The 25,716-nt window shown below is 39.5% G+C and overlaps 1 long non-coding RNA gene across 1 annotated transcript; it reads left to right on the top strand.

Moving 5' to 3' along the window:
* The first annotated feature begins 385 nt into the window (after positions 1–385).
* Positions 386–25,716, top strand: LOC119494480. The gene is made up of 3 exons (XR_005208222.1): positions 386–951; positions 24,794–24,943; positions 25,428–25,716. It is a non-coding gene; the product is annotated as an uncharacterized LOC119494480 (long non-coding RNA).

Below are 25,716 nucleotides of genomic sequence, written 5' to 3' on the forward strand. Positions count from 1 at the left end.
CCAACAAGACAGTAGCTACAACTTCACTATCTCAGAGTGCTGTTTTAGCAGAATTAAAAAAACATGAACAAGTTCAGAAAATGCTTCATAGACACATCCCATGAGTGCTCAGGTCCTCTGATGACTCTTTTTTTTTACCACCCAGACACAGTCTTTAGGTCATGTGTGGCTGCTCAAAAGCCCCCCAGAGGACCTGAGTGTTAAAATGAATAAATAAAAACTTTGCACATGTGCTCTTATGTTATCAGTTTTATTGTATTTTATTTATTTATTTATTTTATTATTATATCACACAGATCTTTAATCTGTAGTTTTATCACACAGATGTATGTTCAAGCCTTCATTTTTCTGATCATGGTCATGATTGACAGCTGTGATCGTCAGCTGCTCTGAATGATGTAGTCTTGCAGCTGGAGGTGCAGGAATTATATGAGACAAGAGAGGAGATGTAACTTTCCATAACTATCACAAGTCTGTGTAATAGAACACGTGTCAATTTGATCATAAATGTAGTTATTATAGTTAGTATTTGTGGTTTTTCTAGTCAAAATAACTACCGTGGTGCTAAACTAACGTAGCAGCTAGGTGGAGCAGGCTGGCAAGCTGCGGCTGTGCTCGGCTCATGATTGGCTCGTTCGAAGAAGAAGGCGAAGAAGAAGGCGAAGGCGAAGAAGAAGGCGAAGGCGAAGGCGAAGGCGAAGACGAACAAGAAGAAGAAGGCGAAGAAGTGTCCTTTCTGCTGTTTGTGACAACTATCCGTGATGTGTCTGCAGGGCCGAATTCAGCTAAACATGTTGGAAAACGAGTATCACAGTGGGACAGAGAGGCTGAGTGGACTGCTTATATTATATTATATGATGCACTGAGAATAAACGAGCAGAGAAGTTGAACCTGGAGCAGATGGAGGGAGATTTCACGATGCACGAGGCCCACAGAAACTCGTTCAGACAGGTGAGTCCAATAATACTGATTAATAATCACTGTAAAACCACATGGCTATGTGCTGTGTAAACACTGTGCAGTCACTCCTTTGCTTTAATATGCGTGTGTTTGTGGATGCAGCTGCAAGTTATGTAGTTTATAATGTTTGTGCATGTCCTGTGTTGTTGCTTTGGTGATGTATCTGCTGTTGATCCTATGAGAAACATCTGGTTATTTAACTTTTGTGGCTTAATATTGCTTTGTTGCACCCGCTGTGGTGTTCATAGCTCTTTTTATTTGTCCTCTTTTCTGGTTTATTCCAATAAGGCTACATTGAGGGGTTGAACATATTTATAATTGATCAGTATCACTAATTGATAATCAGTTGTATACACAGGCTATCTATCTATCTATCTATCTATCTATCTATCTATCTATCTATCCAGGTCAGTGCCATCTATAGAAATGTAATTTACTGTTGGTTTGGAGATGTTGTGATGTTGTTGCACTTGTGTATATGTTGACATTTAATGCAATATATTCTTTCATTTAGCAATGGTGTCATATATCATCACATATATTTTGTCTTTTTCGATAAAAATCCTCCATCAAACTCTTTGGTCTAACTGGGGCTTTTTGCTGTCCGATTGTGACTTCAATTCATTGTGAAGCACATTGAAACATGAAATTGTTGTTGTTGTCGCTGCTGCAGATTCTCAGGTTTAGTTGGTATATGAAATGATATACTTTTTGATGGCTCATTCAAAGCAGTAAATATGACAGCTCTATAAATAAAGAGTAGATGCACATGAATAAATACTGAGCCAGTCTCTTATGTCCACGGCATTAAGTTTAATAGCATGTCCTCTAAACTAATCAATATCCTAATAAACTGTGCAACCAATTATTGGCAGGGCAATACAAATCCACCATGTCACAATATTTGTATTACTTCGTCTTGTTGATACATAACTTCTTATGTGGGAAAGAAGTTATGCAAATCTGCTGTCAATCATTGCTTCATTCGTGCCACAAGCCAGGGTTTTCCCCTCCAGCATTAAAGTGTCATTAGTATTCCTATCACAGTAATACTACCCTATTCACAAAACTCCAGCCTGATTTGTCATCAGCTGTGGACGGCCATCTGTGTGTGTCAGCGAGGTGTCGGTGTCTGTCAGAGCTACAAAATGCACAGCTGGATATAATGAAGTGCAAATCTGCATCAAGCCCCTGGCCCTGTTTCACCGACACACACCTGCTCTAGCTGCACCTACCTGCCCACAGTGGATTGACATCCAAGAAAAGCCTCATTTTATTACCATCTGCTTGGGAGGAAGTTATTTAAATCTGGCAAAATTAGAGGCTGATCTGCTTTCAAAAATGGGAGAGTTTGACAGCGTGTGTAGGTGTGCAAGCGTGCACAATCCTGCATGTGTTTTCAGTGCGTAGCCTATTTATGGCTGCTTGCATGTGGGTGGCTGCACGTGTCTTGTAATAAGGTTGTTTTCTTCCCTTGGCTACACTTTCGCCTATTTAACCTTTTGCTTAAGGAAATTCTTCAGAGACCGAGGCTCCTTTTTTCCTTTTCCGCTGAGTACATGCAGCATAAAAACAAGAAGAGCATCATCACAATAAATCAAAGATAAGAAATATGGAGATGGCGGATCAAAGAGAAGTGATAAAAATGAGTTGCCTTTGGACCTGTTGAGGCAGACAGAGGCAGCCTTTACCTTTCCTAAGTGAGAATGAATTAGACCACCGCGGAGGAGAGAGCAAAGGCTTGGCTCCCTGCCTGCGGGTTGATGGAAGAGAGCTATGAACTCTGGGAAATGAGGATCTAAACAGGCTGTAGATCACTGGGCCCACTGGCTCCATCTCTATCAGACACACTCTCTCTCTCTCTTTCTCTCTCTCTCTCTCTCTGACTCAAACAGCCAGACACACACTAACACTCACACCGCACACAGTCAATATCTAGATTAATCTCTGAGGGTGGAATCAATCAACCGGCCCGGTGGCGTCTCGGAGAGCCCCGAAGGCTTGATGGTGCGGCTGAAAGAGAGCGATATGTCCAGGTGCTTTAGAGAGATCTCAGTGGAAAATCTCCACCTTTCCATCTTTCCCTATGGATATGACAGGGTGTTACTTTCATAGAGATATTGTTGCCCTCGCTGACACATTGATGAACAGTTTTGGGAGTAAACCCTAGGAACCGTATGGGCAGGATTGGTGTTAGCGGGGTCATTCGCTATCCTATCGATCGTTGGCAAAACCCCCTAACCCGAGCAGCGGTTATCCAATCGTAGCTCCATAGTTTGCAGGGTAGTGTCTTCTTGTAGTCTTTCCAAAACCAAATACACAAGTAGTAAAGGAATCCCTAGCTGCATGTCCAGCTAACTATAGCTTACTATGCCTACAGTTGTAATCGAGTATTACTTTCAAGGTCAAAAGTTAGCATATCTTTCAATAAGGTAGCTTATGGGATTGCATGGTAGCTACTACAGTTGCTAAAATTGGCAGACACTGGCTAAATAAGAAGCCTACTTTTGTCTAAGGCCCTGATCACACGGAGACGTGTCAACAGAAACGCCTCGCCAGAAACGTCCGCCCACAAAACCATTGTGTTCCTGTGTATGGGTTGCCTGCTTTGTGCTCTTTTCTTGCTCCGTGTTTTTTTGTTTGTTTTTTAGACACGTATAAAAGTTAAAATATTCTCAACTTTTCAGCACCAGGCGTAGAGTCGCCCCATTCGTCAATGTCACACTTGGCCCAGGCAGCCAATCAAATCAAGCGAGAGGCGGGATTTATTACTTTACCACTTCGTTCCTCTTGTTTTGATGCCGGTAGGTGTGAGAGAGCTCCTGAGTGTGAGAGGGAAGGGGGAATTCATATCTCATGTAGTGATAGTTTCAGTACTGTCTTTGAGAGAGAGAGAGAGCACACATTTTTCCGATGATCACATTTGATCGCCCGGTTAAGCAACACGCCCCAATCAACAGGCGCTGTTTTGCCCGACGCCTTTTGGGGCCTAAAACGGTCTGTAATCAAGGACCCATTGTTTTAAAAAAAAAAAACTACATAAATCTGGGACTGTTATGTAAACTGCCTTAACCTTTAGAACTCTGCAATAGAAATTGCTTATATTGGTATATTTGCTGATTGTGTGATGTCATTTCTTCAAATGCTTCATATCCCTAAAATCTTTACATCCTAAGCTACAAGGTTATGTCAGTAAATAAACTAGGATAATTGATAAAAGTATTGAAATTGTCATAAATAATGTCAAAAATACAAAAAATCAAACTTGTTTTTTTCATAAAATGTTACTAAATAAACACACAAAACCTTTTGATCCAAAAGATTTCTACATGTAGAAACATAAACAAAATATGTTGTAACACTCCACAATTTATTGGAACTATGCACATTGTTTAGTCCTTAAAATATGCAAATTTTTATGAGCAGATCAAGTGCAAAGACGTTTTGATAGTTTTGTTACGTTCGGCGTGTAACACAAAGTAATGACGTCATCACTGCCGCACAAAATGATGACATGAAAGACGGAAGCCTTAGCTTTCTGCTGCAGAAAGAATGAATGTGCTAGCTGTTATGGTTTTTATTTTACATTGATTTAAACAGGATCATGCTCTGGTGATCAGGATCTCCTGCGGCCGCCTGCGGGGTGATCCGTTTTTAAAGGGTTAAGTGATGTTCGAGAATGACAAATTACAGAGATGTCGTACACTTCACTGCAATTTTTCCGGGCTCTGTTGGTTTATATGAGGTGTCTGGAGAAGATAAAATGATCCAGGTATCAGTTCCACATTATTTTGACAACTCTGCTCTGTAAAACTGAATCTAAAGCACTTATATTGTGGGTGAGGTGACCCGCACGCTTGCAGTCGGTGTGCTGCTGCATTGCTTTTGACCACGCTTGTCCTTAAGATTGAGTGCTTCTATTTGGATGAGAAGAGGTTTTGGTTTAGCCAGAGGGAAGAGCGTCTCGGAGGAGCTCTTCATCATCCCCTGCAGCCATTTTCACAGGTTAATGGATTAAGAAAACACACTTTCTCACAGGAGGAGTCGGAGGTTGTGGTTTACAGCGCATTTCGCAATTGACGGTTGGAGATAAAGGTTTGCGAGGCCAGTATTTGTGCATATGTTTCTGTACATCATTGCAGATAGACAGTGACAGATAATGGAATAACCTTTGTTGAAGTAGCTTATACACAGACGGAATGAAAATGTCAGAACTTCACAGACAGCTGTGAACGATCTCTTTCTGAAGAATAAATTCCCCGTGGCGCAGAGAGTAAATGTGGACCGACATCAGAGGTATAGTTCAGGGAAGTGAGCTTTTGTTGAAGCAGTTTTTTAACTTTTTACAGTGGTGTAACAATGAGAAACAGGCCCTCTGTTATTGGGGCCTGTATAAGCTCATAAACACACAGCAGCATAAGTCACTCCGCTATGATTGATTATCTTAACTCTCGACATAATTCATTCTCTGGGGAGAGATCATAATCAAAAGTAAACGCAGCTTGATAATTTTATCAAGTGAACCATGTTGACACTTTGATCCGCGCGTATCTGATCCGTGCACCAGAACAGCCATCTCCATCTAGATGATCCCCTGAATTATCATTAATGTCAAGCTGTCTCCTCTCTCGTCTGTCCTCGCCTTTGATATTTATCAAGCCATCTTTCATGCTGATGGAAGCCCATTAGCTGCAGACGGTTTCAGGTTGACATGTTGACTTAATTGGATACAGCTCATGATATAAATACCCGACCTTGACCCACGTGTGTGTGTGTGCCTCGTCTTGGTTAGAGATGTTCACTAATAGGGATGTGCTGTGAGGGCAGAGGAATAATGATGAAGCACTGCAGGCATAGAGTGATGCCTCCAGAATAAAATATTCCTAACAGCAGATTTTTTATTACATGGCATTTGAAATTTGTCCTTTACTTACATCTAGAATCCAGACTACACACATGGGACTTATTTGTCCCATGTGTGTAGCTGCTCCAATCAGCATTTTTGGCATTAACAACGGATCAAATGACTGTGTGTTATGTCAAAGGTGTCCTCTTTCACTTTGTTTTCACGACTTTACTGCTGTGGTCCTCTCTCACTGCTCTCATCAACGTTGTTTCCAGATGCAGGCAGATGTTTTCAGGGGAAAAAGCTCTGATAAACCCACTGTTTGCTATACCTGCCAAGCGCCAAACTGCAGACAGACAAAGTTGGCGACTAGCTTCTAGTGGAACATTTAGCAGCTAAAGAACCAGATATTTTCCTCAGGAGTTATTGACCATAATGTTTAGATCGTTCCGTGTCTCCTTGATGTGTGAACGCAATGGTTTGCTAACACATTCGCCATCTCTCTGAGACTGAAGTGTGTGTTGATGTTGTTTGTGTGTGTGTGTGTTAGGGCTGCACGATTATGGCCAAAATGGTAATCACGCTTATTTTTGATCAATATTGAGATCACGATCATTCATAGATTTTTAGGGACAAAATATTTTTATTGCAATTTTCACCTTTAAATAACAAAGCGCTGCTTTCACTTCCATGTTGTGCTTCATTCCTGCTGTTTGTGTAATTTGCATCAAAATAAGACTTAAAATAAGGTTTGTCTTCACCTGAATTCAGAGCATTTACAGCCTCAACATTCAGGAAAGCTTTTTTACAGGCTGCTTCTGCCCTCAAATTGAATATGCAGCTTTTCTATGAGCGGAGCACACATTTCACAGTCGATCATGTTCATTTAATTGCGGGAAGCCAAAATCGTGATTGTGATTGATAATAGATTCATTCTGCAGCCCTAGTGTGTGTGTGTGTTAATAATAATTCAAATATTTTTACAGAATTATAATATCAAAATTCATTCATAGCAACTGTTTTAATAGCAAAATGTGATCACCAATCTATTTGCAAATCAAATAATGTAAAGCCTGTCAGTCAGGTTTTAATAAACCAGATTACAGGCTTCACTATAGGCCTACCAACCAGGCTGACTGATATATAGCCTGCAAAAAAAAGATAATAAAAATAAAACCATTTAAAAAAAGTAAAAAAAAAAAAAAAAAAAAAAGAAGAAGTGAATACAGAGTTGTGTTTCTCAGGTTCTTCTGGTTGTCTTCAGGTCATGACATGAGGTGATAAAGTTTGCTGCAATCGTCTCATATTTGGGCATTTCCCCCAAGTAAATATGGGAGTTTCTCTATGTCTCTCGTGTTTTCAAATTCAGTGTGCATTTTTATTATATTATGAAAGTGTTGTAGTATCCTGTAGAAATGTAGTTGTGACTCTACCTGTTGTCTGTTACACTGGGAGCAGAGTCTCTCCTCCTCTGGCAGCCAGCTCTGTCTATGCCGACTCATATCTATAGCCAGGCTGTGCTCGCTGAGTCTCTACATAGTCAAGACTTTTCTTCATTTTTTACTGTGGTCAGATTATTTGCTAATATTAAGTCTCTGTTTACTGTCAGATAGCATTTTAATTTACTCAGTGTTTTAGTTGTCTCTTTGTTTGTTGATAATTTGTCTTGGTTTCATTGGGTTGGTGTTGTGGTCCCGAGGCTGTCCTCCAGGGCATGTTCGCTCGTCCAGACAGAGCCTCAGGACTCTTCTCTGGCTTTAGCTCTTGGCATGTTAGGGCTGTGTGATGGTATGCCTAGGAGCCACTAGTTCTTAGGTGACTATATACTTTTTATTTTCAGTATGAGGGGGTGTTGGCTGAGTTGTGCTCTACAGGCGCATTGTTTGGCGTCCTTCCCTGGACATGCAGGATGTTCTGACAGAACTCTATGTGGAAATATTTTACTATTGTTTTGTCACATTTGTTAAATTCATGATTTAATTTTGGTGCCCAGATTTCCCTGCCATAGAGTTTTATCGGTTCTAATACATATTGGAATTTTTTTTAGTTGGATTTTAATTGGAACGTCAAAAAATCAATACAGCATAGTATCGCGATATTTTGCGATACACAGACGTGAAAGTATAGATCTCTTATTATATAAACTATTAACCTCTTAACAATCCGACGGCCACTTTTCTGTCTTTCAGAGGTTGTAGCGGGTTCGGTCTTAAAGCTAGAGTGAAGATGCTGGTATCATATTATATAAAATCAAACTACAAAAAACTAAGGAATCCATTGGTACCAACCATGTCATGTTAGCTTGTCGGGAAGAACGCTAAATAACGTTCCAAAGTTACACTACATTTTGGTGAAGAAAAAACTGGCATGGCCATTTTCTCTGACCTCAAGATATGTGAATGAAACCGCTGAGATAAACAGAGTGAAGACTGTAGCTTATTAGTTAAAACAGATGTTGACAAACTGCACAATTTGCAGTTGAAAAAGGGAAATAAATTGAAATATATCGCAATAAAGCTTATTGTAATACTCAGCATATCGCAAAATGTTTAAATTCGCAGTAAGATTGTATCGTGGCTTAAGCATTGTGATAATAACGTATCGTGGGTCCTCTGGTGATTCCCGCCCCTATCCAATATGGTGGCAGAGTGTTGCGTACTGTGCCGCTGAATGTATGAATTGTTGTTCTTCATCAGTTCATTGCCTGTTGTCTCTGCTGCTGTAACATGGTTTAGGAAGATCTATCTGAGAGCTTCATACAGCGGCCAGAACAGAAGAAAGGTTTGCTACTGTAATAAACAGTGTTTACAGATTCTCTGGGTTTCCAATCCTTATGATAACGACCTGTTTCCATCTCTAGTTTATGGTCGCTGAGTCTGCACATTGTTAATATGCATATCTCTGTTTGGGGTCTTAAATGCTGACAAGGTATTTTACTTTCAATAAATGATAAAATGCTAGCCTGGTGATGGATTTTGTTTCATTTTAGATGTGTTTTAGAGAGATGATGGAGCTCTTGGTTTATTTAGCTGGTAGGTTTCTTTGATTCTCAGAGGATCTGTCTCTGGACACAGGCTGTTGCTATGTGATGGTAGGATTCAGGATCAGCTTTTGCCAAGTGAACCTGGAACCGGATCGCTCTTTTAATCATGTGGAGAGACAGAGAGAATTCCCCCAGCTCTGCTCTACATGCATGGTTCGGGCTGTTTCTGTGGACCCTGAGGATTTCCTCACAGAAGGTGACATTTTTCAATTTTTTTAGTTCCTCTGGTTCATTAGAGGGCCCCGCACTTCACTTCCATACATGAAGATGTGTTGAATAATGTTACTGAATAACTTTAGACAAACTTTAATGAGGGGATAGGGTCTATGTAGAGATCTTTCTTATGCTATAATAGGCCCTTGTCTGTGAGGGAATTTAGTGGTTTGCCAAAATCTCTCTCTCTCGATTTCAGTTTCCTTTATAGGCGTGACAAATCAATACATCTGTGTTGCCTAAGCATAAAATACTTTACATGTCCCTCAATATAGTATGTGGATACATGTTGAACATACAGTATATTATGCTTGTTTAAGTATTTCTACTTATTTTGCCTCATATTATGGCAGGAAAAGACAAATTTAGCTGCTTGCCATGCCTTGACTTATTCTGCTACTCGGCTATCTCTGTTCAGGGATTGATGGTGTTGCATTTTATTTTAATTTCTCCATTCTTTTGTATATTCATCTTTTGATTCTATTTCAAATTTTTTGATTGATGATTGAGGATATGAGAGCTTTGTATGCAAGAGGAATTTGATCAGTCTGATTTAAATATTGCCAAAATTTAATTGATCTTTTTTTTATGAATGAATTAGAGCTGCACAATTTATATTAATCGCGATCACGATTTTTGACTGCGATATTGACATTAAAATGTGTGCTCCGCTCATAGAAAACTAAATCAAGCTAAAGAGCTATATTAACTGAGGTTCCATTTAGTTGCATTACGGTGCGTTCAAGCTCTACTCAGTTAAAAAAAACAGTATTTAGCTATGGTAAATTACAACGCTACCATGATGTGTTCAAATGTAATCTTGTAAAATGTACTTTTTGGTGAGAAACTTGAATAAATCCAGTTGATTGAAGGAGGTGTTTTCACAGCAATATATATTAAAGATAAATATGACCCGTTTAACTTACTAACACTAGCTCTAAGCAGCTTATAATATATAATTAGAACTGTTCATGCCAAGATTTTCTTTTAATCAAAGCAAATATTTAAATAAAAATACAACAATTTATTTCCTAATCAATTGATTTGTGTTTTTATGCAAATGACCACTATAGATGAACACTAACAAAGTAAAAGGATAACATGTAGAATTTGACAGTTGGACTGCAGCACAACATTGAAGTGAAAGCAGCGCTCTGTTTATTTAAATGTGAAATTGCAATAAAAATATTTTGTCCCTAAAATCTATGAATAATCGTGATGAATAATTGTGATCTCAATATTGATCAAAATAATCATAATTAGCATTTTGGCGATAATCGTGCAGCCCTAATTTGCTCTGCATGCAATACTCTCTCTCTCTCTCTCTCTCTCTCTCTCTCTCTCTCTCTCTCTGTCTCTCTGTTTTCCAGGACATGAATAGCAGGATCCCACAGGAGAGGAGAAAAGATGATGTTGTTATTCTCAGGCCCCACACAGCTTCACATACCTCCTCCCCACCAACACCCATCTACCTTTTGATGTCCTATAAATGGCGAAGCCTCTCATTTTGATCCTAATGAACTTGGTCTTGAAGACTCTTCCTGCCTGCTGCTGCTGCATTTCTGCCTCTATTGACTCTGAGTTAAATGGGGCTGAATAGAGATTTCTCACAGCGGCTACTGTCACCTCTCTCCAGCCCCACACAAAGCACCGCTGTGATGAAATAATATCACAGAGTAATGTACACTGGGTGTGGGGAAAAGGTCAGCAGGTCACATGTGGTTCAGTTCGCTTTGAACCAGCTCTAAATCTGCTGCCCGCTCCACTTGCAAACGCATCCACAGGGTGGAGAACAGTATGCTGACATTTCACCACAGCCAAAATGTCATGTATCGAGCCTCGCTGTTGGTGTGGCAAAACTGTGTAGATCACTATTAGGGAAGGGAAAAGGGAAGAGGCGGATGCAGTTTGGTTAAAGAGGGCTTTGATCAAACTGCTGTGATGTGTGATATTATCAGGGTCTAATGTTACAACGTTCAGTAACTAAATATATTAAACATCAGAGTGTGTGAGGGAGTGCAAGTGACTCAGTTAGTGAGTAGTCATCAATCTTTTTTTCCCTTTTTTTTTCCAAATGCATGTGGTGCACGACTATGACTAAATAGTATAGCCTACTATATCACCTTGAACCTTGTAGGGATGCACCGATCTGACTTTTTCAATCCTGATACCGATACCTGGGCTTTGGGTACCGATCCGATACCAGTGTTTAATTAATAAGCTGTATGCCTCACTGTGTGGAAGTGACTGGGATCATTCTTTTATGTGTAAAGCAACATCAGGCTTGACTTAAACATTACTTTCCTAACGTTGTAAAACAAAATGTAACAAATAAATAAATAGATATGTATTTAGTGAATTGTTATTTATCATTAAAATAATAAATCCTACACCAGCAACTTGGTAAAAAAATATATTAAAAATCAATAGGAATTACAATTTCAAGTGTAAACCTTTTTAACGCAGCAACAAAGTATGTAGTATATAATGCATATAGTATATAAACATAGAATTTAATTGAATAGATCGGCCCCATTGTCACCGATACCCGATCCAGCTATTTGAGTCAGTATCAACCCGATTTCCGATCCAGTAATGGTATCGGTGCATCCCTAGTTACGAGAACCGATACCAAGTTGATGCCAAAATTATGAAAACGTGATGGTACTTGTTTTTCTACAATACCGCAGGTAACGGTGTACCGCGCAGGGACGATAGACTTTTTCCTGATCATGCTACATTGTGAACAAGAAATCCATGTTGAAATCAGCAGGAGGAGAGCTAGTAACGTCAGCTGTCAGCAGCTAATGTATTGAATTACATTATGATGCATTCAAGCTCTATTCAATGGGCAAAAAAAAATGGGATACGGTGAATTATAATGTTATCATGATATGTTCAAATGTAATCTTGTAAATTGTAGTTTTTGGTGAGAAACTCGAGGCAGATCATCAGTATGCAAGATAAAGGAGTTGAACTACATGGGATTTATTGTTTTGTTTTTTACTGTGTTATCGAATAAGGTATTAAGAATCGTGGAATTTCACTGGTATTGGTTTCGACTACAAAATTTCTGGTATTGTGACATATATCTAATATCTGTCCTTTTGTCGTCTCACAGCGCTGCCTCATCACCAGTCGGAACACTTTAAAACGGGCTCTTGTCTCGGCACCGTTTAGGTTATACTCTCTCTGATTCTCACTTTCTTGAGTGTCTCATGTGGCCCCGAGGTTTAGAAGTTTGTTCTACCATCTCTGGGCCGTTAATCCCAGCTGCCTCCCATCAGTCTGCTGCGCTGTTTGCTTGTCTTGTCAGACCTTCTCCCCCTTTTTGCTCACCACTCTGGAGCTCTTATTTTCTCCAAACTGCAGATGGTTGATTGAAAATCCTGTAGCCGGTTTCGTCTGATTGTCCACCGCAGCTGGCAGAGGAGGTGCTAGACAAAGTGTATCACTGCAGAAAAATGAGAGAGAGAGAACACAGCATGCAGCAAAACAAAGACGCACTTCCTTTTTTTTAAACTGGACAAACGGAAGCATCCACATCTGTGCACCCTGTAGATGCACTGTGAAATAAAACAATCACAGAGCATCACATACCTGATCAAAGTGATCGAAATATGATCTAAAACCAGCTGCATTTTATACATATAATTTTAAAAGATTACTAGTATGTTCAGCAATGTAATATATGATGTTTTTCTATCTCCGTTATCAGCCTATGTGCATGACACCTGGTTTGATTGACCAATTAAAGTTTGTCGTAAGAGCAGCACAAGGAAACCTGGATTGTTATGTCTCAAATAGAAATAGTGTAATGGGTATGGTATTAGTTTTGATGCAGATGTTTATGTGGCAGGATTGGGATTTTAATCTTGTTGTACTTCTGTATATTTAGAGTCAAATTGCCTATTTGCAAGAGAACCAAAATGTCTGTCTGTCATGGGACTTGAGCGTTATTTGTTTGTTTGTTTTGGGCCCGAATTTTGTGATTCTGCGAGATAAGTAGCCTAAATTTGAGCCTATACAACTTTGATTTCAGTCCCTTTTACTTCAGCGTGGTGCAAATTGACTAAGTGAGGGAGTCAGTGGATGATGAGTGAGTGAGTGACTAAGCTTGTCTGTGTTCATGTTCTGTAAATGCATTCATGTGAGCACAAATATGACTTTCTGTGCCACTTTCACTTATGCAAGAAAAAGTCACAGTAATATAATACATTCCCGCGCTAACGCAGCCTTCAATATCCTGACTTACACGATGACTGCATAATGCAAACTGTATATATTTTTTTCCATACAGCTTCCACATAGCTGAGCAAAAAAACACAGTTTTCCATGAAGCTTGCTGGAAGGCGTGTGCATAAATCAATTCCCACGGGACGCAGAGGCTATTTCGAGAGAGAGGTCAGGTTAAAGGCGAGTCCCCAAGGACACAAATTTCATGTAGGGATATGGGAAGATCACACATACATGAAAGCTGAAGAGAGGGTGAAGTATCTACTGCTGACGTCGCATGAGAAAATGAAACTTCCTGTACACATGATGTGGTGGAGGAACGAACGACCGTCATTGTTTATTTTTCATCCTCCGTTTTTGTCAACTTAACAGCAGACATTATTGAAACCATATCAAATGAAAATTTCTCAAAAAAGAATAGAGAGAAGTGACGCTAATAACACAGCATTCAAGCTTCTAACAGATGGAAAATTCGGAAAAAATAACTGAAAACGTTGCTATAAAATTGATTTAATATTTGATTTATTATTTAAAAGATGATTTATTTATGATAAATGAATCCTCTTGGCAGACTATAATTCACATGGACGTAATGTAATGTACTTGCTGAGCATTCGAGGAACATTAGCTCTATTATTGCATTCAGGAGGGCAACATGTGCTGTTAGTGCCGCAGAGAAAACAGCTTGAGGTGAGGTCATTTTTTGATGCCCTTACTCCCAAGGCCATGCTTGGATGGGTCAGGCTCGTTTAGTGCTGTTATTGCTTGCACTCGTCATGTGTGCGTGTACCTGTTCATGTAATAATCTAACAAGATGTTAGTCTGTGTAGCAGCCTGAGGATGAAGCCCTATTTCAAAGCTATAAGTTAGATGCAGTAACACACATCTTGCCTCCTCCTCCTCCTCCTCCTACTTCTGCATGCATCACATTCAAAATGCAACTGTCAACATTCAAGGCTGTAAAAGGATTCACAACCTGATGCCTCGGGGCCATGGTCCACTCTTATATGTCAAACTCAAGCCCTGTGCTCAGCTGTTCCCTTTGGCAACTCAGTCCAAGGTGGAATGACTTTTACCTCCATTGTGAGGAGAGCTCCTTATACTGAATTTTCTCTAAAGCCAAAAATGTATCTCCCATCAACTCTCAGTAAATCGCATATCATGACATTTTCTTATCACCAAAGGCTCTGTTTTTTTTTTTTACCACACTCTTATTTTTAAGTACATATTTCTATATCCATTTGATTGTTTTGTTTTGACTTGCAGAATATCGAGAACTAAAAAGAAGGTCTCAGGTATAGACATCAAACCAAAAAAATTCAATATTTTTACTACTTCTATGAATCATGATTCCAGCACATCTTGCACTGCTTCACAGTAAGCATGAGATAGAAACTAGCAATCATCTGAGCGACACAATAGTGTAGAAAGAAGCCACGTGATTCAAATCAGTGAGCTCACAGGACAATCAACACGGACATAGAAATAGCATTCATAGAGGTCAATCAAGAGCCAATCAAGAAAGGCAACATGTCCAGATGTTAGGAATAAAAGATGGAAAAGCACAGAGAAAAATTCACAAGTAATAAGTAAAAAGAACATATTTGATTCAACAGTTCAGTAAAATAACCTGGTAGGAAAAATGTTTAAATGCAAAGCAAACATTAAAGAATAGAAAAATATTTGGGTGCATATACAGTAGATGAAAAACAATTAAAGCCAAGTAGCATGAAACAAGAATATATTGCTATTGTCCAGGAATATTATGCATTAAGGTAGTTATGACATGCTCCTGTGCACGTTATTACGACGGGCCCCGGTGCACATTATTACGACGGGCCCCAGTGTTATGGATAGTGAGTAACTTCACCAATATGGGACGATCGCTGCTCCAAAACTTTGTTCTTGACCCACCTGTATGCAAAATAAAAAAATGATGCGACTGATAAATGAGTCTGGCAAACAGATAGCACGCAACATTAGCCCGGAGCATAAGTGTTTACTTTGCTCCAAATGCCTCAAATAATGATTTATTGAAACGCTCTGTAGACATCTGCAGGCATGGCTGAAGAAGATCCCAGATAACACTGATTCCTTTATTTGATTCAGGAGGAATAATTTTCCTTCATTTTTAATGGAGACTCTTTGTCATGCAGTGAAGCGGTTATCATCGTAATAAGCTACAAATACATTCACATTGTTCTGAGCGTTTACCGATGTTATTTGTATGAGACTATGAAAGCGTGTAATGGCTTGCGTGTTTATGTGTTTGTGTGTGTACGTGGCATGTTGTGTGTACGTGCTTGAAACTCTGTGGAGTTTCACACAGGCCAGAAGATGCATACAACATCGCCAATGAGCTAACACTGATGATTAATGCAGTTCAGGACATATTATGGCATAATATATGGAAAAGTTTGTCACAATAAAAGACATGATGGTTACAAATGTCAGTGGCAGTCTGAATTCTATAAGTGAAGAGCGAGGAAATACTGAGTAAGAGAGAGAGAGACGCCAAATGTTTCCAGGACTTCAGGATAGGGAGAGGCAGGAAAATTAGGAAAAAGTGACACACAAACTCCTTATAGCTCAGTCTGCCAAGGCAAATATTTATGGTTTGAATATGGCTCTATGTTGTCGTCTCTACTGTGTCGATATTATTACAGCATGTTGTGCTTCGTGAAGGAAAGATTGCAAGATTAAAATGACCAGACCGTTTAGTTTTGTTGTTGCAGCAGCAAGAGTTGTATGTAGGCATGAACTACATTTCCGCCAGAACATCTATTGCAGATCCAGTTAGCAGTATTTAAGTGTCATTTCTAGATGACAGGTTTGGGAAAGATGGTAGGTAACAAAAAGCGTAGTTTTTTTATGCAAACTTTAACTGAAAGGCACACAGTTGTCGCTCTGCGAGTGTCACAAGTCGGAGGTCAACAAGCGCAGTTTGCGTTGGTTCAGGGGGCTCACTGAACTCCCTATAGTGGCTATAGCCAAAAATGCATGTAGGAATTTAAACTATAGACTGTATATAAGAAGTAGACATAGTCACCGTGACATCACCGCCGTTCTGAAGCCTCTTGTTCGGCACTTTGTATCTGGTTTAGTGTCGGGTTTAGAAGTTTGTGCTAGTTTGGTTTCTATGGTAATTCTGCAATATTCCACCACTCATCTTCCATATAGTGTTTTTTTTTTCCGGCAGAAAAGCGCTGGCAGGGCGCTGAAGAGCGCTTCATCTGAAAAGTTCAGACATTTTCAACTAGAAGTGCTCAGAGAGGCCACACAAAAAGTCGGAGCACTCTGAAAAAAGACGCTTGGTGCAGCGCTTTTTCTCTCCTCATTGGGAACAAATGAAAAACGATGCTGGTGTTCAGGAAAAAAAGCCTCTGTTGTACACATTACATTTCCTCTAGATTTATTTTTGTGAACCCCCCAACCTTAAAGTTCAAACTGCGCCTATGCGGAGGAGATTATCTCAAACTGATGTGCGCTGTTTATTCTACATTTCCATTTTATGCAATATGTTCTCATCATCATCTGCGGTTGCCTCTAACCACATGCCTCCACATTAAGCTAATTGAGTTTGTGTCATGGATAGAAAAATGTGCCCAGACGGCGGCTTTAAAGGTCACGTTGTTTGCTTCACTTGTCTTTCACATAATGTGGCTTTCAGGTTGCTCAAATTTGTCATATTGAAACCCTCCACATAGAGAGACAGTCACACTGGGGTTATAAAGATAGAGGCATGGCATCCTTGTGAGATGAACATACTGTAATTCAGTGGTTCTAGTTTTTAGTAACCTGCACTTACATTACCAGGCAAAATCTGATATCAACCTGACCAAGGAAATGGAGGAACTCCATCAACTTGAACTCTGACCTTGTACTTGTACTCACACCTGCTTTCTTTCCTATTCCTCTTCACTTTAATCGGTAATCAGCTGTCTCTAAAATCACAAAAAACCTTCTCATGTTTTGTGTGTCTGTTCCACACTCACATTCTTGAATCCTTCCTGTGATGCCAGGAAGGCAAAGCGATTAAGAAGATTAATGTCATTATACTGGCATCATTCTCCTGCTTAATCATAGGCGTACAGGAGTGTTTAACAGGGTTGCAGAGGTTTAGATGTAGGTTTATAGAATGCATTTGGTGTTGGAAAGAAAACATATCATTAAGGACTTTAGATGAAATGTTGCGCGATGTTTGTGGCAAAGTGCTTTTTATGGAGCTGTCCAATTTACGGTTTATCTTAAAAGAAGCCAAACGGACTCACACAGGCCTCGCAGGAAAGTTGCTAGACTGTTCACAGAGCTCAAGTTGGGCTTTAGATAGAATGGACAGTAAAGTTTATCACCTGGGCAGCAGCCACGAAGGCTTGTGAAACGACCTTTCTGCAGACCACTGGGTGTCATTTTTATTCTGTTTACTGGAATGCTGTTTCTTTATTTTGCTTTATGTCTTTATCACGTTTCTTTGGCCAAATGTCCAGGAAAGGCTTTGTAGATTGTGTATTCAACAAAAAATACAAACAGTATAGTGTGTACGGTTTGAGGAAAAGCCACACACAGGTACGCTACTCAACCTCACATACTGTTTACTAGGGGTGGGAAAAACATTGATCCACATGGATACGACTTGAACCCTCACATTTTAAATCCAAAGTGGTAAACACTACACATACAGTAAAGTATGGAAACACTTTGGGTTTAACACATTACCAGGAAAAGCAGAGCTAGACATCATGGCTAAAGCTGCATGCTAACTCTGTCATGGACAGGAAACGTTATCGTATTGCGGTAACGTGCGGTCAAGCCAGCTGTCACTCTCATCTCTGTGGTCAAATCAGCCGATGCTACAACTGTAGAGCACCTGTATACTGACATTTATGTTAAATGCATTCAAACGGCCCCGATGGAGCTGACCATGGCTGTTTAGAGAGAACGGAGCTGACGGGAGAACTAGCAACTTGGCGAAGTGTGACTACGTCTGGTTTTCAAAATAAGGTGTTAACAAAGGGAACTGTATATATAAAATACATATATGGAAATAAGATGGATTGGATTATATTCACCAGAAGTATGAAACATTACATGTCCCTTATAAATTAAATAGAAAATACCACTAATTTGTGAGGGAAATGTCTTTATTCTTTGATTTTTGGATTACTGGGGAAAAAATGTAATAAATAATTCCTGACAATGACTGATATATTAGAATTCAGGACATCTCCGACTACATACATGCTGAAAATCAAACATTGTAATGTATTAATTTAGATATTTTTCAAATTAAAAGTCCCTAGAAGTGTATGATTAAACTTCTTCCCATGGTCTAGTGTTAAAACAGTTAAAAAATCATCGAATCACAATACATGTAGAATGACAATACTTAAAAATCGCAATATATATCAAATTGGCACCCAAGTATCGTGATAGCATTGAATCAGGAGATAGGTGTATCTTCCCAGTCCTACTGTTTACACACAAGAATACTGTGCAGCTGTTGTCCTAAACTTTCTAAGTTGCTCTAAGATCACCCAGCCCTGCAGCTCAAATCCCGCTTAGGCCGACTTATTGATCTTAGTGCCGACAGCAGTTTGATCCTCGTGGAGGCTTTTCTTCTGATTTGTTTTGACATGATTTCGTCTCCCTTCTTTTCTCTCTTCCTCATTTACCATCTTTTCTATCCATCTGTCTCTCTCCTGCTCTCATGCATCCTTTTTTCTGATTTACAGAAAACAGCCTCCAATGGGAATAGGTGCTTGAACTGTCAAGGCTAGAAGGATGTTAGGGATATGTTGGAGTTGGAGGGGTGGTGGGTAGGAAACCACCTCCAGGGTACTGATCCCTGAGTGTGCAGGTGTCACTTTAAGCATGAGGAAAAGCTCTGCCTCGTGCTGTTGGAGAGGAGAAGCTGCCCTGCAGGCCCTGGAAGCTTTTAAATGTCAGACATCCATGCTCCGGTTTAACGTTTTAATCCAAAATGAATCATAAAAAGGTTACGTAGACATACCACAGAGTTCAGAACTGCTGAACCAGTGTGTTGGCCAACATAAAATTAGACTTTGCTTTAGTAGCAAAACTGTAATTCCCGTTTTGTTTTAATCGTGAGTTGCATGGGAATTCAGTTTGACCCCAAACTGCCCGTTTAGTACAAGCTTAATGAGGAGTCGCAGTCCAGTGGCTCAGCCATGAAACGGTCTCTGGTTTGTGGTATTGAGATGTTTGTGGTTTATGTTTCAGTCCCGAATTGAATCGTGGTCCAATGATCCCTTTATGCACTGTTCCAATCCAAATATTTACCACACTGCTGTCTATTTCTATTTAAATTATGGCAGCGGCTATTAAATTGTGTAAGTGTGCGTGTCAAGGAGCAAAAGCGAGAGCGAGCATTTAATTTTTCGATCCAGTATTTGCTGTCTGTAATGATTGTAAAGTTCTGGATCAACACCACAGAGTGATTCTGCAGCCGCTACTGTTTGTTGGGACAAATGTTTCTGAGCCGCTATATATCGTCATAAAGCCCAGTAATTCATGAGCCCGATACGAGGAAATGTGATTAAAACCATTGCAGGTTAATAAATCACGAAAGATTTCACTCACTCTTAAAATTGATTTTCACATAAAAGAAGAGATTGCTTGAGGTCCTCCGCTGGTCCAAAGGTGGCAAATCATTCAAATCCTTCGTCGCTTTTGAGTACTACAACATTCTGTACTTGATAAAATGTATGTTCTGTAGTGCTTTTTAATCTGCAAATATGAGTGAAATTCATCATTCCTGACCTGAGACCACATACTTCACACTAGGTTCTTAACGAGACATATTAATAATAGCTACGTTAAAGCTGCAGTCGGTCACTTTTAAAAAGTTATTTTTCTAAAACTGTCACTATATCCTGACATTATTGCATGAAAGAGATAATCTGTGAAAAAAATCATGCCCCTAATGGCATCTGCAAGTTTCTACCTCGCCCAAAAACAACCAATAACAACTGAGCTATCTCTGGGCAGCTGTCAATCAATCACAAACTCCAATCCAACTGTCAAACTAGGCAGCGCTGATCAAACATGAATCAATATTCTGTTACTGTAATGCCTATTTCTCATCTCAAATGCTTTCAGAAACACATTTCAGTGTACTGTTTAGCTGTAAAATTAGAAAGTTTGTGACCCACCCGCCATGTTGAAAACAGCCGAGACAAAACTAAGCACCGCCCACCAGCCGGAGCAGCTGGTGGGATACAGCTAAACACTAAGACTGCATTCACACGAGATCAGGCAATGTGGCGAAAAACACAAGTTTTCCCCATTCCTTTTGAATGGGGTAATGCGTTTCGGCACCACTGCAGCAAAAACCGCATTGGCCCACAGCGGAAAAGTAGAAACAAAATCAGCTTTTTGAGAAACGCAACCCGATGTCACGCTGCGGTGGCCAATATCGTAACCGGTGATCCGGAGCTGCACAACCCAGCCATGAGGGAACAAAAGCCCAGTGACTCGCCCAGACCTCCACACAACTTTGCGGAGATCCGCCGCAACGCCGGATCTCGTGTGAAAGCAGCCTAAAATATGTTTCTGAAAACATTTGAGGCGAGAAATAGGCAATACAGTAACCGAATCTGGATTCATATTTGATCCGCGCTGCCTGGTTTGACAGTTTGATCCTGAACACACATCTTGTCCTGCACCTTAGCTCGCTGAACGAGACACCAGGCAAACATTCACTAGATAGCTAATTAGTTGCTCAGCTGCAGCACATTAAACAGCATGTACTGTAAATGTGCCTGCAAATGCCACTTCAGTGTCTTTTGATACCAAGAAGCACATCTTACAACACAGTCAGCCCATGGCTTATAAGCTGCAGACTTTACTTCATGTCTTGTTCCCCTTCTGGAGTTCAGCCTGCCAGCTGTCAATCAAAAGCAAACACATATGCCCCTCCAGCTAAAGGTGCATTTCTGATATTTCCCGAAAGACCCCTTTTCAATCCTTATTTAATGATAAATTGACAGTAAATGTAAGTTAACACACACTGATGTTATTTTTAACTGCAAAAAGGGATGACTGAATAAAGATACAGTATTAACATCCACTTGAAATCACATGCAGTCATTATTATTATTATGAGTAGTAGTAGTAGTTGAACTTTGCCCCATACGTAGAGACTTGTTCAGTCCATAAGAGAAGCTTCAGTAAATTGTCTCCTCTCTTCCTCCGCACAATCATTCTCTCCCATAAAAGACTGTTGTTGACTCTGATTGTTTGCAAGGGCATCTGAAATCGATATCAGTTAGAACAGCGTCTCTTATTACTTATTACATTTCCACACCTTGACTGCAGCTCACCAGGCCTGATGAGCAACACACACACACACACACACACACACTCACAAATAAGCACCTCAAGGTCTCCTTCATGTTTGAGCGACCACAGAAATTATGTGCTGATGACACCTAAACAGATTGTGTAATTACTTTTGCCCTGGTGGCCCTGGCCTGCAACAGAGATTTCCAAGTCCTGAAGCAGGTTATCACCAAACCAGGATTTTAGTGTTTGGATGCAGCAGCCATTTATAATGTGGTGCAATGTAAAAGTCAAGTTCAGCTTCCATGACAACAAAAGACAAGAGTCTGAAGGAAAGGGGAGGCCTGACGGGGTTAAAGATTGCAGATGGGAGTGGGGGATGTAGCCTGTACTCACATTGTGACCCCTTCTGTGCTCATTTGTTCTGTTGAAACCCGGCAGGCAAATGTCATCGTCGTTTTCTCCGGGGCTTCATGTTAAACATCATGCCCTACAGAGCACTGACGAGGTGGTAAATTCAGCCTATAAACGGACCATCAGGGAGGTGTTGGACACTATGGAGGCTGCTGGTCTAAATTCATCTCGACATACTTAAATAAATTCTTTTCTAATTTGCTCATTTATTGTTCCTTCAGGCGCACGTTGCCTTCAGGCACCTCGGTACAAAAATACTATGCTTTGTTCTCACCTGCTAAACAGAAAAGGAGGGAAAGGAAAAGAAGTCAAGAACTGACAAGGCGAAGAAATGCATCATGGCGTCTTTTTGTATTTAACTGTGAGAGAATGAGGCTTCTTAAACCATAGGTCAGGCTCTTTTTAATTAGTGTTCAACTACAGCAGATTAACACTGACTCCTCTGGTGTAGACACTTAATCATTTCACTGATACTGACTGGACTATCAGGATTTAAGGTGAGCTGAGTCGCAGTAGTGACACCATAGAGGTATCCTCAGTATCATATTTAACATCTCATCATTCCTCAGTCTATATTTGTTTTATATTTAGGGCCGTAAAAAACTTTTTTTTAACGGCACTAATTTCTTTAACACATTAACGCAACTCGTGATTTTCAGGTTGTAGCGGGCTCAGTTTTAAAGCTCGAGTGAAGATACTGGTATCATATGAAAATAGAAAACCTAAGGAATCCATTGGTACCATGTCATACTAGCTTGTTGTGTATCCCTTGACCTCTGACCTCAAGATATGTGAATGAAAATGGGTTCTATGGGTACCCACGAGTCTCCCCTTTTCAGACATGCCCACTTTATGATAATCACATGCAGTTTGTAGCAAGTCATAGTCAAGTCAGTACACTGACACACTGACAGCTGTTGTTGCCTGTTGGGCTGCAGTTTGCAATGTTATGATTTGAGCATATTTTTTTATGCTAAATGCAGTACATGTGAGGGTTTCTGGACAATATTTGTCATTGTTTTGTGTTAATTGATTTCCAATAATAAATATATACATTGCAAATAATCGCGATTGAATATTTTAATCGATTGACAGCTCTGATATTTATTCATCAACTTGCACCTTCAATGTGAGTTCAGACGTACTGGCCCTCATAGTGATGAAGATGACTCACTTGTAATGAATATTTGGCTCCTAGTCAATAATCTGAAGTATGTTTTCAACAACAGGAATTTAATTTCAGAGTGAAAATCCCCAGTCGAAGCAAAGATTAACCTCGTTTCAGAGGTGTAAATAAAACAATCTGTGCTGTGGTCTCCTCAGAGAAAGCAGGTGTAATTGGTGACACTGAGGAGAGAAATGAAAAAGAGAGAGACGGCTTCAAACAGGTTTATTCCAAACAAGGTACATAGTTTGAAATTGATTTATCAAAAACAATTAATAACCACTGCAATTAGTCCACAGATGTAAGAGAGCAGTAGTTATTCTCCTCTGCACACCGATTATCTATAGCTGCAACATCAAGGTGCATACTGCCACCTACTGTATACATGCTTTTATCATGTTGTAGTATTCCAATAATATTCAATACCACACAAAGAAGAGTACCTTAATGGTACACATCCTGCATTTAGAATTGTATTTCAGTAAAAGTACAGCAGTATTACTGTTTTAAAAGTATGAAAGATCATTTTGACAACATGTAGGTAGTATTTTAATGTTGTAACTGGTCCCTGTGTCGTTTACATCAAACTTTTTGTTTGTACTGTCTTGTTGGTAAACAACACTAATGCAATGAAATCATATTTCTTGAGCTTATATGTTAATGGAAGTACATCGTCAGTGTAAATACATCAAAATTGCACTAAGACCTATTTTGCGTGTTTATGTAAAAATAAATAAATTAATAAATGACTCAATAGATAAATATAAATGGCATTAAATGTAGCAAAAATAATATTAAAAATAATTGTAGCTATTAATTAATTGATAAAATGTGACATAAATTTATATTTTTGTTTTAATTTGCTTCTTTACTTATTTATCTTTGTATTAATTATTAAAAAATAATTGTATTATTTGGATGTATTTTTTATTTTCAAATGTACTGTATGTATTAATTTATTTATTTCTGCACAATTTTCCCTTTGCATTTCACCCCTTATTTATTTCCCTAAACTTGTTTATTTCTGTTTTCTTTTTTTTAAACATCTGTAAATACATTTCTTTTTACATTTCTTTATGCATTTATGCATCATTATGTAAATGAGGGGGCTGTCACTCAACATGTGTCGTCATAATGACATTTATTTATTTATCGAGGCATTTATTAATTTATCTTTGATTTTGGAAGATTCCGTCCTCCATAATTCTGCAGTGTTTTCTGATAAAGTTGCCACTATTCTGATACTTTGAAAATCTAAAATCAAAACTAGCGTCTGCATTTTTGAACACGAAAGTTTTCACGAAATACATGCGTTATTGAATATGTCTATGTCTCTGTCTACTTAAGCTATATTCTACAGTGTGTACAGTTAATATGTCAGGGAAATATACTGCACATTTTATATTTTATTAGTTTTTCTATTTTTTTTCTCCATGTGCATCGGGAAGTAAAAACAGGTGGAGGTTACTTCGTACAGCTTCCTCATGTACACCCTGCTGTTTCACGTGCAATGCAAGCTATGGTTTTACACCTGGGAGCAACCAGGTACATCGTAAATATCAAATTCACTGAGAAACTCAACAAGGCTTTTTGTGGTAAACTTTTTGTTTTCAAGGGGACCTTGACAGCTGTTGTCGTTGGGAGATGAATAAGCATTACCTGTTCGCTGTTCCCCTCCACTGTTCCTCATCACTTTCCCCAACAATGTTCCAGTCACAGCCCGAGTCTGTCTCTGGTTTAAGTCCCTCAGCGAAGGATTAGTCAGGTGAGGATTTGCCACAACAGGTAGATTTTTTTTTTTCCATGCATCAAATCATGTTCACAAAGCATGCCGGCCTTCTGAGGGTCCTGCCAGTTTATTCAGCTGGGAAACGCACGCCTCCTGTCACTGTAATCCCCTCCAGATATCACACTGATGAGACCGCAAAGCATTCATGTTTTAGATGTCACCAGCACAGGCGAAACGGCTAGGTTAATATTTAAGTCTATCTTCATGCAATACTCACATGCATATATGTACATTGAAAGAGTTATCGATTGTTCATACTAGTGGTGAAGTGATGGCTTCCTGCATGACTCTGACTCAGAGATGTGGGACAAAATGCACCGTCTTTGTTCTGTGCAAAAGTATATCCTTCAAGTTTAGTTGAAGAAGTTAATATAAGGCTTCAGCAGTGTGAGACAGCCAATAAAGTGAAAGTTATGGTTCTTTTTAGTACAAAGTTCTCTCCTTGTCTTTCACCACACAGGTTTGCCTTGCCGAGCTACAGTGGAGGGAGAGTAATGTTAAGTATCTGGAAATCTAAACCTGTATTTGAAACTGTATTCTCTATATATGGTATTTCAGCCTTGTAAAATATGATGTATGTAGTTTATGTTTTCATATTTGTTAAAGTATTGCTCTTGCTTATTCTTTGGAAGAGCTTAGTACGGTATTTGTACAATTAGACAAGCTCATTGACCTTGATTTGTGTGGCTGCTGGGAGGTGCTGCTGGTGCCTTTTGATTGGTGGGTTTCTTCGCAGGCTGTGTTTACAG

This window comes from Sebastes umbrosus, chromosome 9 (genome assembly GCF_015220745.1).
Source record: "Sebastes umbrosus isolate fSebUmb1 chromosome 9, fSebUmb1.pri, whole genome shotgun sequence".
Taxonomy (NCBI): Eukaryota; Metazoa; Chordata; class Actinopteri; order Perciformes; family Sebastidae; genus Sebastes; species Sebastes umbrosus.